General features: G+C 36.5%; 1 protein-coding gene across 1 annotated transcript in view; it reads left to right on the top strand.

Moving 5' to 3' along the window:
- The first annotated feature begins 4,863 nt into the window (after positions 1-4,863).
- ZBTB20 (zinc finger and BTB domain containing 20) overlaps positions 4,864-7,582 on the top strand; it is a 632,172-nt gene continuing 629,453 nt past the window's right edge. The window contains exon 1 of the mRNA XM_021692619.2: positions 4,864-4,957. The gene's annotated coding sequence lies outside the window, so the exon portion shown is untranslated. The remainder of the gene's footprint in view (positions 4,958-7,582) is intronic.

Below are 7,582 nucleotides of genomic sequence, written 5' to 3'. Positions count from 1 at the left end.
AGCTATCATCCTGATTGTATGTGAAAGCTTCTGTTCTATCATGTGATATTAACAGGAACCCAGGATCAGCAAACATGTGTTCTTTTGGAATTGCTTTTCTTCAACATTCTCAACACATAGCAAGAACATAGGTAATAAAGGAGGTATTGATGTCTCACAAGTGAGACATGAGCACTTCATCCTCTTTTGCAAATATTGCAATGTTTTGTTTTCATATCAGAAAAGAGAAAGAATCTTCAGCTATATCTTTAATGAATCAGTTACTTTATGAAGCTTTTGAAAATGTTATTTTGCAGATAGATTCAACAATCTTATCCCTATTGTGTAATTTAGTGGTAAGCTTTCTGCATTCATCTTACCTGGGAAGGTCAAGCTTTTTATGACCCCAAAAAGTCTGATCCTTGTTTTTTACAGACAATTACCTAAATGTTCCCATTATTTAGAACGGATATTTCAACTATCTCAAGGTTTACTTTTACTAGAATTCTCAAGTGTTTTCATTTATTGAATAGTGAATCCAACTGAAGCAGTTTTTAAAATATTATCTAAAACCTTATATTTTCTCATTTCATTTGAAAATTTGTGGTTGTGTGACATGTGATGTAACTTAAGAACAAACTTTACATTTAAATGTTATAGCTTTCACATTTTTACAGATGTCTGGTTGAAGCTAAAAAAATATTTTGACACCATAGGCTCTAGAGATTTATGTAGCCAGAAGAGATAAAGTGGAAATGGATGGCAGAAAGGTAGAGTATTGGTTATCACAAATAGAAGGGCTGATAACTTAATGAAAGCTGATTGGCAATAGAATTTATTATAACAACTGTAAAGTGGAAAATAGAAAATGATAGTGCTACTGATTAATAAATATTATCTCATGACAATGTGGATCAACATACCATCATATAGAATCTTTACACACCAAGTTTTAGTTTGTGTAGCTATTTTGGTGTTGGAATGTAATTTTGAGAAGCATAAAATGAGTTTTAGAATGCCTTTTGAAAATAGTTATCAATCATCATCAAGTAAAAAGGTATTTAGTACTTTGGATATATGAAGGTGTGTTTTACTTGAGAAATTTAGAAGACCTAAAAAAACTTGAGGAAGAAACAATTCTTATAATAGATGTAATGAAAATGTAACTTGAAATGGCCTGACAACATTTCAATAAAACACTGGAAGAGGAATCAGTGAACATCTTGAAGACAAAGGAATCATGAGCAATGAACAAAATGAGTTTATTACAAACAAATCATGCCTGACAAAATTAATAGTTGTTTAAAATAGAATTGCAAAATTAGCATGGATAAAGGGAATGTATTTTTTAAACTTCAACCAAGTATTTATTGTGGCTTTTCAAAAATAATTTTAATGTTAGGATACAAATAATATGATGGATTGGATATTTATGGAAAGATGATGATTCTACATAAGGCCAAAATGTAATGCCAAGAATATGCCTAAATTGATTGTGGGAGTAGGTGGCAGTGACAAGGGTGACCTGAGGGGCTTGGGTCCCCTGTAATTACCATCAATCCCCCCAAAAAGTATTATAATTCATGTAAAAGCAACTTGTATATCTCACAAAAAGAGCTTCTATTACAAGTCCTCATAATACCCATTATAATTAAATTTTGTTGCTAAATCTCTCCATTCTTTAGGCTTTACTGATGAGTTTAGACCAGAAGTCAACAAATCTGTCCTACTGTTTTTTTTTAATTGAGATATAATTGATATATAACAGTATGTTAGTTTCAGGTGTACAACATGATTTGATCACCACCAATAAGTCTAGTTAACATCCATCACCACACATAGTTACAATATTGTGTGTGTGGTAAGAACTTTTAAGATCTACTCTCTTAGCCACTTTCAAATATACAGTATAATATTTTTTTTTAAGATTTTATTTATTTGACAGAGAGAGACATAGCGAAAGCAGGAACACAAGCAGGGGGAGTGGCAGAGCAGAGAGCCTGATGTGGGACTCCCCAGGACCCTGGGATCATGACCTGAGCTGAAGGCAGACACTTAGCGACTGAGCCACCCAGGCGCCCTACAGTATAATATTTTTAACTATAGTCACCATGATGTTCATTACATCCCGAGGGCTTACTTCTTTTATGACTAGAAGTTAGTACCTTTAGACCACCTTCACCCATTTCACGTACAACCCAACCCCCTTCTCCACCCCTCCCTTGCACCCTGGCAACTACCAATCTGTTCTTTGTATCTACGAGTTCAGTTCTTTTGTTTTTTTGTTTGTTTGTTTGCTTATTTGTTTTTAAGATTCCATAGATTCCATTAGATGTAAGTAAGCTCAGACAGTATTTGTCTTTCTCTGTATGACTCATTTCACTTAGCTTATAATGCCCTCAAGATCTATCCATGTTGTTGCAAAGAGCAGGATTTCCTTCTTTTTGATGGCTGAATAATAGTCCATTGTATATACATGTCACTTTTTTTTTTAATGCATTCATCCATCTATCAACAGTTACATTATTTCCATGTCTTAGCTATTGTAAATAATGCTACAGTGAACATTGCGGGGTGGGGGGGGTGCAAATATCTTATTGAGATAGGGATTTCATTTCCTTTGGTGTATACTCAGAAGTGGAAATGCTGGATCATATGGTAATTCTATTTTTAATTTTTTGAGGAACCTCTATATTGTTTTCTGTAGTGGCTGCACCAATTTACATTCCTACCAACAGTGAACAAAGGTTTCTTTTTCTCCACATCCTCACCAACCCTTCTTATCTCTTGTCTTTTTGAAAATAGCCATTCTAACAGGTGTGAGGTGATTTGGTTTTGCTTTGCATTTCCCTGATGATCCTACAGTTTTTGTAAGTAAAGTTTTATTGAAATATAGGCATGTTGATTTGTTTGTGTATTTATTGCCTATGGCTGCTTTCATGAGATGATAGCACAGTTGAGTAATTGAGACAGAAAATGTATGACCTACAAAGCCTAAAATATTTCTCATTTGACCTTTTACAGAAAGTTTTCTGATCCTAGTTTAAATGAATGATTTTTTTTAACCTTTAGAAGCATTTAGAATTGTCAAATCTGAGCATGTTTGTACACTGTATGAAGGAGGCAGTGAATCTGTACATGTTACTACTCTTAGTTGTATCCTGACTCTTCCATGTTTCATGGGTACTGACTCATCCATTTCAGCAATAAATATCCAAAATGAGATATGTGACGCTGTCACTGCCTTCATTCAGTTTCATTCAACCATTCTTGACATTATAAAAGTTGATGATGATGTATCAATAGGTTTAATGGGGGAATGTGAAGGGAACTGTGGTTGAGAAAAACAATGATATTATCTTAAGTATCAAGACAGGTTAGGTCTAATTCTCTGACAATTTATTTTGTTTAGAACTCTCTAAGTGGGGACGCCTGGGTGGCTCAGTCAGTTAAGCGTCTGCCATCTGCCTTCAGCTCAGGTCATGATCTCAGGGTCCTGGGATCTAGCCCTGCATCGGGCTCCACGCTAAGTAGGGAGTCTGCTTCTCCCTCTCTCTCTGCTCCTCCCCCCCTATTTGTGCTCTCTCTCTTGCTCTCTCTCTCTCAAACAAATAAAATCTTAAAAAAAAAAAAAGAACTCTCTAAGAGTCACCAAATTTATCTTGGATCTTTCTCCCAAATGTAATTATGTTAGGGGCAGAACATTCCTCAGCCTGGGATTTAACTTTAAAAATAATCATCTTGTTCACTGTAAATGCTTGATAAATACTTATGGATTGAATATTAATAACTATTTTTGTATGTATGTATTTATTTTTCAGATATTTGAGTGCTTACTATATGCCTATATTACTATAGGCATAATGCTTAGGGGCAAGCAATTTGGCACTGAATTATAGGTAGCTAAACTGATAGGATCCCTAACGTAGGAAGATAGACAGTGAATGAGTTAATAAGTAAACAAAATGATTGCAGAGAGTGATAACCTGTGACAAAAAGAAAGCTGGTAGTAGAATAAAGAGTGACTTGGGGCAGAAAGTGTGGGTATCAGGATAAAGAGTAATGAGGTACCATTTGAGCTGAGATTAAATGATGAGAAGGGGAAGCCATCATGAAATGATCTGGGAGAAGAGCCTTAGAAGAACAAGTTTGAAAGCCCCCAACAAGTGTGGCCTGATAAAGGAATAGAAGAAGACAAATGTGGATCCTAGTAAGAGTTTGTGTGTGTGTGTGTGTGTGTTGTGTTAATTTAAGATCCACCATGTTTTGTGTTTCTGTGAGAGTGTTAGTGGGAACGGCACATAAGTTTAGCCCTCTGTGTATATTTTTAGGTATCTAAATGATCATATTTTCAAAACTGAAATGTAAGTGTCTGAGCTAAAATGAGAGCAATTGAACTGATTATATCTGAATCAATTTTTGTTGAATCCAAAGGAAGAGCATGCATAGGTATCTGGATAGGTATAGGAGAAGAGTAAGAAGGGAAAGCATTGAGATAGAGTTTTGGAGAAATTGGAGATTAGCATTGATTCTTTGGCTCCAAGACCATGTAGATTTCAATTACATGAATGCTCCTTAACATATTATAGGCCTGAATAAATGTTTGCTGAATCAATGTATATTGGTTTAATCTGATTGGATTGGAGGGTACAATTTCTGCATTAATTGGAAGAGAGGATACACAATGGAACCAGATTATGGAGGACTTTGTAAACCAAACACTTTGGATTTGATAGTGTAAGTGATTGGGAATCAGTATAGGGAATAAGGTAATAGCTAGATGATTTCCAAATATTTGTTTTATTATGGTATGTAGGATGAGTTAGACACAAAAGGAGCTGAGGATGGTATTTTATTCCAGATACACTTTTTTATTTTAACCAGGTTTTCCTTCCCAGCCTGGCTTGGCTGCATTGGAATCAATTACTTCATTAAAAGTCCCTGGATCTAATGAAGAAAAGCTGCCTCAGTTACCAAGGTTCTTTCTTGTTACGCATTTTTGCATCTATATTCCTGTTTGCCCTTGCCCAGCTTTCTTTCCTGTTTATTTGATCTTTAACCATTTTCAGGACTCTGAACATTCGGCCTTATTTTGCCCTTTTATATTTGTATCTTACTGGTATCTGCTTGATTGCATTTATATGTAGGAAGTAATTCAGTAAAAATCAGATGGAACAAATTTATAACTGAAAACTTTTCTGTACAAACTATAAAAAAGCTCTTTTTTTTTTCTTTTTCTTTTTTCTTTCCTTCCTTCCTTCTTCCTTCCTTCCTTCCTTCTTTCTTTCTTTCCTTCCTTCCTTCGTTCCTTCCTTCCTTCCTTCCTCCCTCCCTCCCTCCCTTTCTTCCTCCCCTCCCCTCCTGTCTTTGTTCCTTTTTCTTTTTTCTTTCCTTTCCTTTCCTTTCCTTTCCTTTCCTTTCCTTTCCTTTCCTTTCCTTTCCTTTCCTTTCCTTTCCTTTCCTTTCCTTTCCTTTCCTTTCTTTTTTTCTTTTCTTTCTTCCCTCCCTCCCTCCCTCTCCCTCCCTCTCTCTTTCTTTCCAGCCTTTGCTCATTATGGGACACTGAAAATATTAAGGTTGGTGCACTGAAAGCAAATGAGATACGAATTTGTTGCTATCTCTGGGAGCACGCAATCCTTCTGTGAGAAGGATACACCAAGAATATTTTCATGTTGTTGCAGCTTTAGCCACAGAAGCAACTTGTGGGCTCTCACCTTTGTGAACTGTTATTATTATGACAATATGGGCCATTTATCCTGTTGTCTTGGTTGGCCTATAGACTATATAATCGTTCAATTTTGTATCTCACCAGAACTATTTCCAAAAAGGAAATGGAGGGTCAGCTTTTATTGTAGGGTTCTGCATTTACTGAGATAGTGGTGCCTTATTTTTTCATCTGGGCATTTGATTCTGGGAAATTAACAATGGTATTTAACTGCCAGCCATACAGAGGTGGTACCAGTTTTGTCAGCAACTTACAAACAACTCCCCAAATGTGTATGTCTGGGAAAAACAGTATGAATGTGTCTTGCATAGTAGTGAAGAGGTGGACTTGTGTTACATATGGAACCACATAAGAGAAACCATCAGCTCATGACAGAAACTGAAAATATAATACTGTTTGTAGAAGTGCAGCCTCTGGCCTGATTGACTAGGTGTGAATCCTGGTTCTATCATTCCGTAGAGGGGTTATCCTTGGGAAATCACGGTAATCTCTCCATGCCTCAGTTTACATATCAATAAGATGAGGATAATGACATCTGATATCTAGCTACCCACCTCCTAGTTTTTGTGAGGTTTAAATAAGCAAATATACATAAAAGTGTTTAGAATAAAACCTGAATACAGGGAATTTTTATATATTTGCGATTATCTGATAATCTTTAGAAGTAAAGGTGAACATTGCAGAGCTTTCTCTCTGACCCTGACTCCTCTAAGAGTTACAAAAGTGTAAGAAAATTGTTGCCACTTCTAGAATGTGGAATGATTTGAAAACAGCACTATTTTGTTTTAAAGCTCAAACTCTCTCTGGTAGTGCAATTATCCTAAAAGGAAACATGCTTAACCTTTAACCAAGACTAAATTAAGCAGAGTTGTTTTTTACACTCCCCTTTTAGAAGAAAGGAAACAAATCATAAGAAAATACTTCATTATTAGAGATGTCTTCAAAAAGCAACTTTAAACATCCTTGTTATGCCTGGGGTTACTGTGTTGTCAGTATAATCCCCAATGTGAAAATGTTGGGGTTCGGGTTGTACTTTCAAGAAAGAATTCTTGAGACATCTTTGGTGCAAAAAGGTGATTTTATTAAAGCACAGGGACTCGGGCGCCTGGGTGGCTCAGTTGGTTAAGCAACTGCCTTCGGCTCAGGTCGTGATCCTGGAGTCCCGGGATCGAGTCCCACATCGGGCTCCCTGCTCGGTGGGGAGTCTGCTTCTCCCTCTGACCCACCCCCCTCATGCTCTCTCTCTCATTCTCTCTCTCTCTCTCAAATAAATAAATAAAATCTTTTAAAAAAAAATAAAGCACAGGGACAGGATCCAGGGACAGAAAGAGCTGCACTGGGGTTGTGACAGGTGACTGATTAATATACTTTCAAGTTGGGAGGAGGTTAGGGATAGCCTAAGTCTCTAAGGAATTCTGGAAGCAAGGTTTCCAGGACCTTGATGGGGCTAGCTGTTGTTAGGAAAAGGTCATTTATTACTGTCTAGTAAAACCTTAGTCATGAGATCCTTCAGACGTGTATCAGTGGGCCATATCCTTGGAGGATGATTGCCAAAATATATCTTGGGGTGGGGGTGGGGTAGAGATAAAGGAGATTTCCAAAGGAAATTTGTATATGTTTTATATGTTAAAGTAGATTTACAGGATCCTGGGGGCGGGGGTAAGGGGCAGAATAATGTTAAGCTAAGATTGCCTTTTGCTCTTAGCAAAGCGTCAACATCGAGGCAATTGAGTTCCTAGAGGAACATCACTTATGACCCCCCAAAAGATTAAGAACCATCCTCTATGGCAGTATAAATTTTTCATCTTTAATGAAGATATAATTATAAAACCCTATTTACCAAGGCAGGAAAATCTGCTAGTATATCTTAGGTTTTTA

This window comes from Neomonachus schauinslandi, chromosome 1 (genome assembly GCF_002201575.2).
Source record: "Neomonachus schauinslandi chromosome 1, ASM220157v2, whole genome shotgun sequence".
Classification (NCBI taxonomy): domain Eukaryota; kingdom Metazoa; phylum Chordata; class Mammalia; order Carnivora; family Phocidae; genus Neomonachus; species Neomonachus schauinslandi.
This window is presented reverse-complemented; position numbering and strand designations above follow the sequence as displayed.